Source organism: Sinohyriopsis cumingii, chromosome 6, assembly GCF_028554795.1.
Source record: "Sinohyriopsis cumingii isolate HCF-2022 chromosome 6, ASM2855479v2, whole genome shotgun sequence".
NCBI lineage: Eukaryota > Metazoa > Mollusca > Bivalvia > Unionida > Unionidae > Sinohyriopsis > Sinohyriopsis cumingii.
The window spans coordinates 89,028,375-89,041,413 of NC_142966.1; the positions used below are offsets into that span (position 1 = coordinate 89,028,375).

Consider the following 13,039-nt stretch of genomic DNA (forward strand, 5'->3'; position numbering starts at 1 on the left):
TCTCTGTCAACTATTTTGACATTAGTATATGACAAATTCTTATCTTAAAACTGGAAGGTTCTAAACTCACCAATGTTTACAAACACCAGACTGAAGACGGTTGGAGAGCTATTTATATGTATCGTCACTAGTATAATGTATATATGTCCTTTAGAAATGAACCGACACAGTCTACTGATATTGATAACGTTGTCTGTCGTTAATAACTGAGGTGTTTTCCAATAGGTTTACACCTTAAAGGCCAATCACCGGCATAGAAACAAATCAGGAAGTAAAATGAGAAAATATATCAGTTACACAGTGATAAAGACAGTTTTTTACATGAAAGTTAACCTGACCTGGAAATGTGTATTTCGTATTTGGATTGGATTACTGGTAAGTGTATTACATGTATTAACTGTAACGAAAACGGAAACATGTAGTAAACACAACTTAGAGATGGAGACATACATTTTCATGAAAAGGCAACCTGTTTAAGCATGAAATACTTAGTGTTGGGTTTAACGCCATATTTCAGAAAACGATAGACCAGGTGTGGGCCAGAGTAGGCCCGTGTGACATTTCTATGTGGCCCACAAATTTGTTTACAGTATGAATTGCCTTCAACGATTAACATTGGATAAACATGTAGTCATCTAATTGATATTGCGTGTAATTACTTCGTTGTCGGAAGAACATAATGGGGTCTTTATGATAGAAGAAAAATATATGGAGTGCCCCCACCCCTTTCGGCTGCGAAAATTATTGCCCGTTCCTGTGTGATTGGCTTTACATAGCGGTCAGTATACATGATGGAGAAAAGAATCACCAAACAACAGGGAACTACTGGCAAACTTTATCACGCACATGCGCTAATCTGGTCAAGACTCCAGGTCACGCTGACATAGGTGTGAGTGACGAAATCTGAGATGGAAGGGTATGACGTTAAAAATAAGACTATACTACAGTAATAAAACCTACTTTCGTAACCCATTTAATCGCGCATAGTTGTAGAATATCAAACTGACAAATGCAACAAATATCTCATATATCAAGGAAATTAACTTATAAATTAGAGATAATTAAACAGTTCTGTCTGTGTATGAGATCAGCCCAACCTAATGCATATTATACCGTTAGAGATTATGTAAATCTCATGAACAAGTCCGACAACTAAGACGATGTATGTTATAGGACACGTGACTTACTTAAATTTCATTTCAGATGGCATTCGTGTCTCAGCACTAACATTTCATTGTACATATTTGTATATCATTTGATTGAAAGTCATTATATTATTTATACACAACGAGAATCCTGTTGTAGTAGTTTGGATAACTCATCCGTGTCACAAGATCAAACTGTGTATTAATAAATATTCAATCATGAGTCAGTCCATTCGTATCGTCGATTAATTCTTGTAAAAACTGGAGTCATTCAAAAAGATGGTGAACAATTGGGAATCTTATCCACGCTATTCGAACCTTGATGCTAAACAAAAACGTATGGTTTTTAAAAGTATAAAAAGGATAAATCCATCAATATGTTTCAATGGTGAATTATTATAAAATGTACATTCATTTACCATGCCTTGCGTTTATTCAAAAATGCTTCATGGATACCAACGCAATGTGTTCGTGAGAATTTAGTTATTTTTTTTATTTACACCAATTATTTTGAATGCGCTATTCTTAACATAAGATTAAAATGTAAACTCGTTGACACTCTCGTGTTATCTGTGCTTATTTATAAATGGCAGATATAAGGTTTCCACCAAGGAAATGTTGTTCAACAAATTCATGCAGAATCTTGCAGACGATTGAGAGAAAAAAAATCTGCTCATTTAAATATTCTCTGTGGCGAATGGGAACTGTGGAAAATTTGACAAATACGCCTTTATAAATGTTGGACTTGAATACTGGTAAAAAGAGATAGCTTGACTTTTTGTACACATATACTACGTTAAAAAGCGACGCTGATAACGGTAAATATTTAAATGGGAAAATATTGGGCATTTCAAGTAAACTTTCTGTTAAGGCCAAACAAACAAATAATGTGTGTTTCCAGGCGGCGAGGGTGTTTTATTTGTCTGTGTCTCTCTCAATCGGACTACTTTTGCCCTTGTATTTAAATATGATATTACAATCAGTGCGATGGGTATGTGGAAGAAAGGAATGGTGAATGGATGGAACAAGTCCCGTGTGATCATATTTTTTCACTAAATGAATCTAATACTTTTCGGCAATTTTAATACCAAAATTTACACACAAATGATAACCAGCAAGAGGGTAGACAAAAGGAACATTGTGTAAGATTATAGAATCTAATAGAAAACTTTCATGTTTTATTCACAACTAAAGTTCTTATCGCAAATGAACATTAATATATTGTGATACCAGGAATTGAAGTACATTTACAAAGAAGAACTGAAAAAACAAAAGGATGTAGATGTTTTCATTAGACTAAGCATCACAAAAAGCATCTTCGTAGCCACTCCAGGTGCACTTAGCATAAACTTTCAGCATAACTGACAAGCCACAAACCTCCCTAAGTGTGAATGACTTTCAGACAGTAGAAGTCTTTTTTTAATTTTTGTTTAATCAACTACATATGGGATTGATCTTGTGCTTGAGTGTATGTGTATTTATTTATTATTTCATAGAAGAAAGATTTTTTCATGCAATAATGCATTTATTCCTTAGAGATAGTTTATACACACTGATAAGAACAGGGCAACCTAATTAAAGTTCGATCTTTGACAATTCTGCAATGACATGGTAGTCACCTTGATTAGAAATACGACAGTACATTAAAACTTGTTTATCGGTAATAATTGAAAATCAATATTTGTAATTGTAAGTTTCGAAGTTAAAAGTATTACTGTTTCAAACATACGTTTAAGATATTGCGAAGTGTGATTGTACGTTACAAAATAATTTTCGATGAGGTTTGCCGTCTTAAATGAAACCAGGTTAGTTTACGTGTGATTAACCGTTACTTAAAGGACCCTTGATATGCGCACATACACTGTTTAAAGTGGTTATTGAGCAGTTGAACAAACACGATACTTACAGGGTAGGAGCGCTACAGAATGTTCCATATAGAATCCGTTCTCACAAACACTTTTCCTTTATTATTCTTGCTTAACATTTTCATAAAATTATTTTATATCCTTTATAATTGCATCATCTTCTGACATTTGCAACATTATCCAATCATTAAAACTGATTCATCGCTTTCCTAGTTTATTCAACAATTCGTGAAACTTTTCTCTTTGACGGTTTAATTTGCGACAAAATTTGAATGCTTCTTCAGTTATGCCCATTTATCTGCTTTGGCTAAACTTTATATGATGACAGTTTTCGTCTCCTGCTGTTTCTTCTCTTTCTGTCTTTTCTTGGCATGTGTAACTGCAGGATTTGAATATTTCAATGAGTTAAATTATTCTAACTCGTAAAATATTTTATGGCATATATTCTATAATACATAAAAGGTTAGTCACAGGAAAATCACTAATAGTACCTGAAAGTAACTTCCAAATTAAAATCGGTGCTAAAGGGTACAAATAGGTTTAATTGAAACTTTTTAAAGCAACAAACAGAATGTAACATTTTGCTTGCTAGATTGTTGAACATTAACGAAGTTCTACCGAAAGTAAATGTTGCAGCGGACGCTCAGATTAAAACAGATGTTTCTTTTGCTAGAAAATCATTTTGCGAAATCATTAATATCGTGTGTAGGACAAACACTTGCACCCAATTATAGTAAAGATGTATGATAAGATGCTAAAATATGCAGATAGAGAAAGTTATGCATGGTTCAAACGTTTAAATACAATTAGCAAATTAAGTTTGGAAGGCATGTACTAAACCTTCCAGTAAGTACACATCTAAAGTCGAAGATACATATCATGTTGATGAAAGAATTGTTGAATTATTATTATTATTATCATTATTATTATTATTATTATTATTATGGCTTATGACGAAAATGTGGGAGCATCGAAGTAATCTCTTGAGTTTTTTTTTTAAAGAATTTGGCTTACTTAAATCAGATTATGTACATATGATAAAATATGAGAGCAGAATTAGAAAATTCTGATGAGCAAACATTTAAAATTTTTGTTTAAATGAATGGAAAAATAATTTTTCCTATGACAAATAAGAGAGAAAAATAAGGGACAACAAAAGTAAAAGAGACCATCTTTTATCGATGTTATTCAGACATACAAATTTTCTGTTACTATCAATAAGAGTGTATATATGTTTTTTAGACATGTTCAACCGCACCTAAAATTATTGTCATTAGTAAACTCTAACACATTTGACCAACTACTCGTTGAGCATTCGCTTAATGTCAGCTTTGAACAATTGATTATATCTTATTCAGGAAAAGAAACAAAAGAAGAAAAGAAATTTAACTAGTCAACATATTTAGGGTCAATATTTAGCGTAATTGAAATGGATACCGTGGTAAATGGTTTTCTCGACGAACTCGACATATTTTAACAGAAAACAACGGATAGCACGAATTGTGTTCTTGTTTAGATAGAATACTTGTGAATATTGATAAGTTCAAACCACACATGGGGAAGCTCATACATGAGTGAAAAAATTAAAACTTCAGGGATGGTCCTGGCTTTTAAAAAGCTGTCGCCAAAAAAATCGCCAACCTCAATATTTTGTCGCCAATTTTCAAAAAGTGTCGCCAAAAAAAGTAGTGTACATTTTTCCAAGTATTAATTTAGTCTATTAATGTAACAGGCAATGAAAATTACAAAAGATGGATTAGTTAATACTTTAATTACAACAAGCATTAACAAAATGTTACAAAGTGTTACATGAAGATCCGTCGCGATTTTAGGGCTGCCCACTTGTTGAATGCAGTTTCAAAGTCTAATTTTTCACATCTGTACATGCTAATTCTCATTAAATTCTCGAGAGATGAGATGCAGAGCTTATTTCTGATGTCAGTTTTTATGAGGTTCATCTTACTGAATCCACGTTCACAGTCCTCAGTGCTGACATGTGACACCAGTAGCCTCTCAGCAGCCCCACCCCCCACCCCCTTTTATGGCTAGCTTCACAAAGCTTGTAGCGAATTGCTTCCTAAATCCCAAGAATGATCACTGAATGCTGTATAAATTTTCTCGGCAAGAAAAAAAGGATCTCCATTCCCACGAATGAAACTTACACGAGTCAACACCTGGCAATATTGGACCGTATATATAAGCGTAAATTCACACCCAATTTAGGGATTCTTTCACTCCTGTATTTTGAGAAATAAATAATTATTATTATGCAAAACTGGCTTTTTTTTGCTATTTCTTGTTGCGGAGTTTAAGTCTCTGCAGCCGTAACACGGGACTGATGGCAAAAGGAAAAGATCAATGAGTAAAATGCTGCACTGGCGACAGATATAATTGTGATTGAGATTTTTTCCATTTGCTTTGTATTTATACACAGTAGTCGGTACTTCAAAGGTTATCAGTTTTCTATGAAGGTTCAGCAAAACTATTGTATTGTTATATGTATAAAAAAACAGAAGGATTAGCCATACAATTAATTGTATCTGTTCTATTCGCGTCTTCAGAAGTCAGTCAGTTGTAGGTATAGTGCGGTAGCATGATTGACTGTATCGCAGCATACAGTACTCAGCCCAGATGTCAGCATAAGCAGATTATGATGTAACAATGCACTGTAAAGATAGGGTTGTCAATAAGAACAAAGGATCGTTTGTGTAACAGATTGATTCCAATGCATTGCTTAGTCAAGTTTGTGGCTTCCTTTTGTTCTGGCTTTAAATTTATTCAGTCCAAATCCATGATTGTATGTACAAATTAAATAACCAAAAAGTATGTCGCCAAAAAAATCGCCAGATGGGATATTTTTGTCGCCAATAAGGAAAAAAAATCGCAATTTGCGACATTGGCGAAGCCCAGGACGATCCCTGAACTTAAATGATAATAACAAATGTTTCCTCTCTGATGTAGAATCTATCTAAAACATACGGCTAACTTAACATTAATGCAAACCATCCAAATATGATTTATATAGATATATTAATATGTCAAAAAGGAAAAGTACATAAGTTTAAAGACAAATTCAGTATATGCATTAGCATTCTGCATTCTTTGAAGTAGGATAAAACATATATTTTTCTTTAAAATAAAGTGGGAACAACCATACTGAACAGATTAAACAATAGCTCAAATAGCATTGAAATAAGGAATCTGTTGATACCATAATTGCTTATAATGGCAGTACAAAGAAGGAAAGTATAATTATGTAGGTGGAAAGAACCTAGCAAGATTCTTGTCATAATTAAGAAACGAAGCAAATAAATCTTCATATGCAGAAAATGCTCTCTTTCAATGCATATAATAAAGAGCATGTTTTGATGAAGGCAACGTGATCATACACGAAGAAGGTTGAGTCATTAAATAAAATAATGTTCAAATTCAACTTAAATTCCCTTTTGTTGTTGTTGTTGTTGTGGGGTTTAACGCCATTTTTCAGCACACGATAGGCTATACATGGCGGCCGGTATTAATGGTGGAGGAAGAACCAGGGAAAACCCCGGAAAGAACCACCGACCCTCGAGAAGCTACTGGCAAGCTTTCTCACATACCCACATTGGCTGAATCTTAGACTCGAACCGCCGTAGACAGAGGTGAGATGGCAGTGATCCGTAACGAAGAGCGCTTTAGACCACTCGGCCACTCGCCCCCCCCCCCCTTTTTGTTATTTACTGCAACTTCCAAATGCTACGAAAGCAAACCCACGGAAGATTATATAGAATCAAATAGTGAATCAAAGTCGGAAAGCAAAACCATCTAAAATATTCCCTCAAGATGTTGTATATGTCTCAAATCAATATATAATTAATAAAGTTAACCATAAACGCATAGTTTACATTGCTGTTTGATGAAATCATTACGTTTTGATCGGGATGACATTTCGCTATGCCCATGATGAACACACAACTATCATATTCGGAGAAGCTATGAGTGAAAAGTGTGATGCATTTTGAATACATGAAAATAAAATTGTATTCATTGTGATCAGAAAGTCTGTAGTTTCTTTTTAAGACATCATAATTCCTAACCTTGTCTACTTCACTGTCTTTATCAAACGTATAACTAATGTTAGTTGATTTGCAATGTAAAATACGTTCTTGCATTTTATGTTATAATGCTTGTATATAAATGTTGAAATCTTAAACAATTCATCCTAAATTACTTTAATGCACTCAGTACATCTGTCTTTTCTTTTTCTACTAGTGAAAATTAAAAGGAATTTCATGAATATGAGAAATAAAATGATTCAAATAATATGGCTCACGAATCAAGCAGTTATTTTATAACGTTGTGCTTGAATACAGTTGACATGTGAATTTAAAATGTTTAGAACTTAACTAAAATCTACAACATTTCATTTTTAAATGAAGTTTTGCGACTTGGAGAAAAATAAAATGTTATGTAGGCTTGTATAAATGCAGAATCCACTGGAACATAGATGTGTAAAATCATGAAGAACTTATGTGTATTGGTTCATTTTAAGCACAACAACTGCATAAAATAAAATATTGGAAGTTAAGTAAGGTAAAACAAGTTTGGTCTAAGATCTGAACGAGAATGGTATTTATTTCTCATCAAGAACCATTATTAACTCAGACAATTCCATCAGCTGAAATAACTGAAGTAGCAGATTGTAGGCCAGTTGGCTTTTAAAAAGATTGTAAACAAACTAGACATTGATTTAAAAATGTTGATGGTAAAGGTGATGTTGCATATAAGAACAATGATAATAGCGTGTTTGCAGTGAACATTTTATCAAGGATCGATAGGTTATTAACTGCCTTTTATCCGATGGTTAAACACCCAGATTTGGAGTAAAATTATACAAAAGGCAATGCAGTGAATATGATCAAAGCAATTCGTGTCCTTTCAGCCTTTAATAAAAGCAATCCTTATCTATTTATCAATTGACATATGGAAAATTACTGAAGTGGGCTAAATATTTATCTGATACAGAGTTGTTCAAAGTTTTCAAGGATGGAAGTTTGCTGAATATATTTCATCTAAACCTGAATAACAACATGAAACGCATCATTTAGTGACCTACCAAGCTTCGTTCTAGATGTGCGAAAGCATTGTTCAACTCAAAAGAAATGTCGAATTTCTTCAAAATAATTTAGATTCACCTAAACAACATACTGAATGGAGATCCACATTTGTCAAAGCAAGGTTCAAAAAGCGAGCAAATTGTTTGATTCAGTAGAAAGTAACGCTATGGGTCAGCTGTGATAGTAAGTAAAATAATCAATAGTTTGAATGGTGGCCCAGAAATCCCGTATTTAATACTATTAATATGGCCTATAAAATGTTCAGCCTTTCAATGGAAACCACCCTACTCTCTAAAAGCTTAGTGGATGCAAAGAAATACCCGTTAAGTACACGACATATATTTCAGTGTGTGCACGAGCTTTCGCTGCGTGCCTTTTAAATTTACTACTCCCAGTGTTGAGGTGTCTTATCATTTGTCAGTAAATGATATTACTGAAACAAAATGCAATAGGGATTTGATAACTTGTTGAATTTAGTGTAATTAAACATCGAAATGATAAACATTTCCAACAGTCTGTATGTGATACCATGCAGAGGAATACATTTGTATGTACAAAAGATGCACGTGTTTGGATGGAGGCCATCCGTTTTCCAATGCTGTTAAAGGCCTGTCACGCCCATTTGGTCAATATTTTACTGTTCACATTGGGATTCAGACCACAATTAATTTTCGTATATAGTCTCTGCATTTTGTTTGTATCAGTACTGAACTGTCACTGTGCGACAATCAATACAAATCAAATGTCAATCTTAAATACCTTAAAAGATGACTTCACGGTGAAGTTCTTGTCATAGGTTTAAGGGTATTTCTTTGAGAGGCTGGACTGTAAACAAAGCAATGTGCAATGGACCACAGATTTCACTTCCGTATCATCGCCACGGCCTTATCACTCACCGTGCAATGTCGCCGATATATACACAGACAACCACACCATAAGCTCGTATTCTAAAAAATAAATAATTACCGTTAAATCCCTACCAAGACTGCCTAAATCTGACTCTTGTATCACCACCAAAAGGAAACAGGAAAATATGCTCTTACAATAGACTGGGATTACATTCGTACCCGGAACTTATAACTGTGATCTGATTCCATGTGTATTTCATCTTTAAAACAGTTCGTCTGTTATCTAAATAGCACGCATGCATCTGAAAATTGACTCAAATATATCTAATGATACACATTAGAAAAGTTACAGTTACAAGGGTGCATGTGGTGACCCTCTATTTTTGGCCTGTGTGGGTGTCTTGGGCTTCGCAGTTAACAATTTATCAGACAACATAAAACTGCAACATTCATTAGTGTAGATTAAAATACAAGGTTAGAATACAGCCCGTATAAATGTATCAAAAGGTTTTGAGCGAGAGAGAACGTGCTATACAGGGACCAAAATCTTATCCAAAACATATTCGGTAATTTATTTCTTCCTTTAAAACAATCTATTTCAAATAGGGGTATTTTTTAATATAATTCACAGACGTATTGACAGAAGTCATTTTAGAGCTATATTTATTAAATAATTTTTCTTTACCAACTCTAATTAGACTAATAAAAGGGTAATTTAGTTCTTTGAGCACGCTGTGGGGATATGGTAAACTCATCAGTAGATGAGAGCAAGTTTTCATAATGTCAAACATTCAATGACCAGTGTTACCAAAGAGGTTAGTGCTCTTTTTCAACACTTCATGTCTACAGGTATCATCATACTTCCATGACTAAGTTAAAATAACCTCAAAAATAGTCACATCTTTACTGATGAATGCTAGAGCTGGGTAAAATGTTTGCACCGCGGTATTTCTCGACATGCCGCGAAACGTACCACTATATACCGCAATTATATTAGGGACGAACAATTCAATGTCCTGGGACAGGAGCCTGACACTTTTATTTTTGTTAATTCCGTCTCTCTATAACTGGAAATTTATCTTGATCTGCTTTATAGCAAAATAATACTGTAGTATATCAATGACGTTATTTTAGAAAAATATTAATTATATTGAGATAAAAGAAACTAAAATATGTTAGCTCAAAAGAAAATCACAGCCTTCTCCCCAATAAACAAATGATCAGTACTTTACATTAGATGAATTTTAAGTTGCAAAGAGCTGTAATTACACTGTGATTATTAAGCTCACACTATACCTAATACTGCGAAGACACAGTGCTGACCTTCGAGCGCCTGTGGACACAAATATAAAATGTTGATATTGAAGCCTACAATTCTCTAGCTACATTATTGATATAATAGGCAAGGAAACTTTGAGTGGGATACCATCACCTGAACAAGACATTTATCAGAGAGGACGAATAAACATTAAAGACGCTTACTCCACAAACAAGAAAATATTTAGCAGACTTCAGAAATTACGTATAAATCTGAGAGAAAAAAGTGCGCTTCTAAAAATCTTAGGTTGACTGGCAGTTTTACAAAGGAATACATGTTCTTAACACTTTCACTTACGATAGTAAAGAACTAAAACATGACAAGTATTTTTGTCTGGGGCGGCGGTTGTTTATTTTATTCGGACATTTTGCTGAAAGTTGGATTTTGCCCTACTCTGTTTCATAATTTATTTTGCTACCACGTTGGCATAAATGACAGGTGTAGAGATGTGATTAAATTGAATTATGTGTCACCATCGATTTGTGACAGATAAAACTGTTTTGCAAAAATGAGATATTTTTAAAACTATTTTGTCATGAGTAATAAAAATATGTTGTTTATATCATTAAAGCCGTGCGATACAGATGTTCAATCTGTGATTCCGTATCGCACACCCAACCTGGAAAACTAACATCACGACTTGAAGTATATATATATATATATATATATATATATATATATATATATATATATATATATATATATATATATATATATATATATATATATATATATATATATATATATATATATATATATGTGTGTGTGTATGTGTGTGTGTGTGTTTCGGACAGCTGACTCTAACCACTCTAGGAACACAGTTATCAACGATTGATATTTTGAAGTGCGAGCAAGAGTTTTGAGCCCAGGTGGTTTCAGAACTATGTGGTCTGTTCTTGTGAATGGTGTTAGCTACTCTCTTACCTTGTATTGGCATTCACATAATTATCTAAGGTTTCTAACATTTTATTTGGTTTTAGTTTTCATTTATTTCAGTACATCTAAATATTAATTACACCAAACATGTCCCATTTCTCCCAATGAAATAGGTATTTACTGCGACAAGGCATGACAGATTTGTGTGATATTCAAATTTCCAGAACCACCACAGCATGAACAATTAGTTAATATATTTCCTAATTTGAAAATAGTTGTCTCTTCTTTCTTGCTGTGTGATGGCTTTAGTTACTTTGTTTTTCATGTTGCGTAATTGTTTAAAAAAGGCATTTCCGTTTGGAGGGATGGCGGGAGGAATTAATCCTCTTTTCTTGACTAACATATAAGATTTGAAAGCTCCCTTTTAATATGATACTCGCTTGAGTTCAATACATCTTGATACAAATTTTAAATGAAAATATTATTCGGCTTCACTGGCACAATATTTCTAAATCATATAATTCAAATTCCTAGTCAATGTCTTCTCTATTAAAATGTTAAATGTTTTCGTACATATATCAAATGTGTTTCCTTGCAATGTCAATCAGCCCAGTTGATAATGGTTCACACTTATCTCATTTCAAAAGTAAAGAAAGTACAACATTATGGATGCTATACTGCATTTTTAGAATGTTTATAAAATGCCTTGAGTCCCACAGTGAATAGTAGTCTCTTGCACTGATATGTATCTAAAATTAACAGTTTAAGTTATTCCCTCTTAGCTTGTCCTATATATCGAAAGATATGGCAATTGTAAATCAAAGAAACAGTTACAAACCAGATACAAAAAAGATTTTTCTCAGAGTGAATTCCTGAAATGCATTTTTCTTTAACTTTTACTTTCTTTTGTGTTTATTTATCTATAGTGATCCTAATGCATCGTGAATTCTGCAGACTTTTACTTTTATCAAGCACTAATTTCTTTTCTACCGGGCATTAATCGGTACGACAATGTTAAAGTTCACTTCGCAATGTGTGTGACAGTCCGATAAAATAACTGCTCACAATAATAAACTCTAGCAGAATAACGACTACACGGGGTAGTAGTAGTAAGAGGAGGAAGAGTGGAGCATTTAATGATTGTCCATCATGGCTATATACAGTCCATCCCATCAGACTAAACTTATTTCTTTACACATTGTGAATTATACCATTTGGAACCCCCACATGTAACAACAGTGAAATGAAAATACAACTTTATAACCTCATGGCACCGTGTAAAACACTGGGAAAACAAAGTAGCAAGCACACGCAGAGATCTTTAAGATAAGAAATTTCTTTTTATCAAACAAATGTTGCAAAATGCCTTAACTCGATACATTTAGTTTTGCATGATGGTCACGTAGAAGGGGCGAAAATGTACGTCATCACTACGTCACGAGAACAATTTTGTTAGATGGTCAAGTAAAATACTGTTAACTCATGGCACGATTAACTCAGTCCTGATTATGCTGATTTTTTATTTGCTGCCTATTGAAGAGATTTCCATATAATGTTTTTTATATCAGATATTAACTTTACAATGGCAAATCAATTTTTGTATCTGTTTGAAAACACTTGACCATGTTATAACTATGTGTCTACCAAAAATAAACAAGAAACAAAAAAAATCTCAGTATAGACAACTGCTCCGCAATTTTATTTTTATTGACGTCAACGTAAACGTTTCAGAAATCAAAATATGTTGTGCATTATATGGCCTACTACACAGCACATATCCTCCTGAATGAAAATAAGCACATACATTCTGAAACATTAAGCTGAGATATTTCGTGTCATTTTTTTCGAGTCAAATGTCCTTCAAGGCGGTATCGTTCAAAGGGACTGTAAG

At 33.5% G+C, this 13,039-nt stretch overlaps 1 protein-coding gene across 1 annotated transcript in view; it reads left to right on the forward strand.

The window, feature by feature from the left end:
• Positions 1-271: 271 nt before the first annotated feature.
• Positions 272-13,039, forward strand: part of LOC149797404 (uncharacterized) — a 35,770-nt gene continuing 23,002 nt past the window's right edge. The window contains exon 1 of the mRNA XM_089960410.1: positions 272-375. The gene's annotated coding sequence lies outside the window, so the exon portion shown is untranslated. The remainder of the gene's footprint in view (positions 376-13,039) is intronic.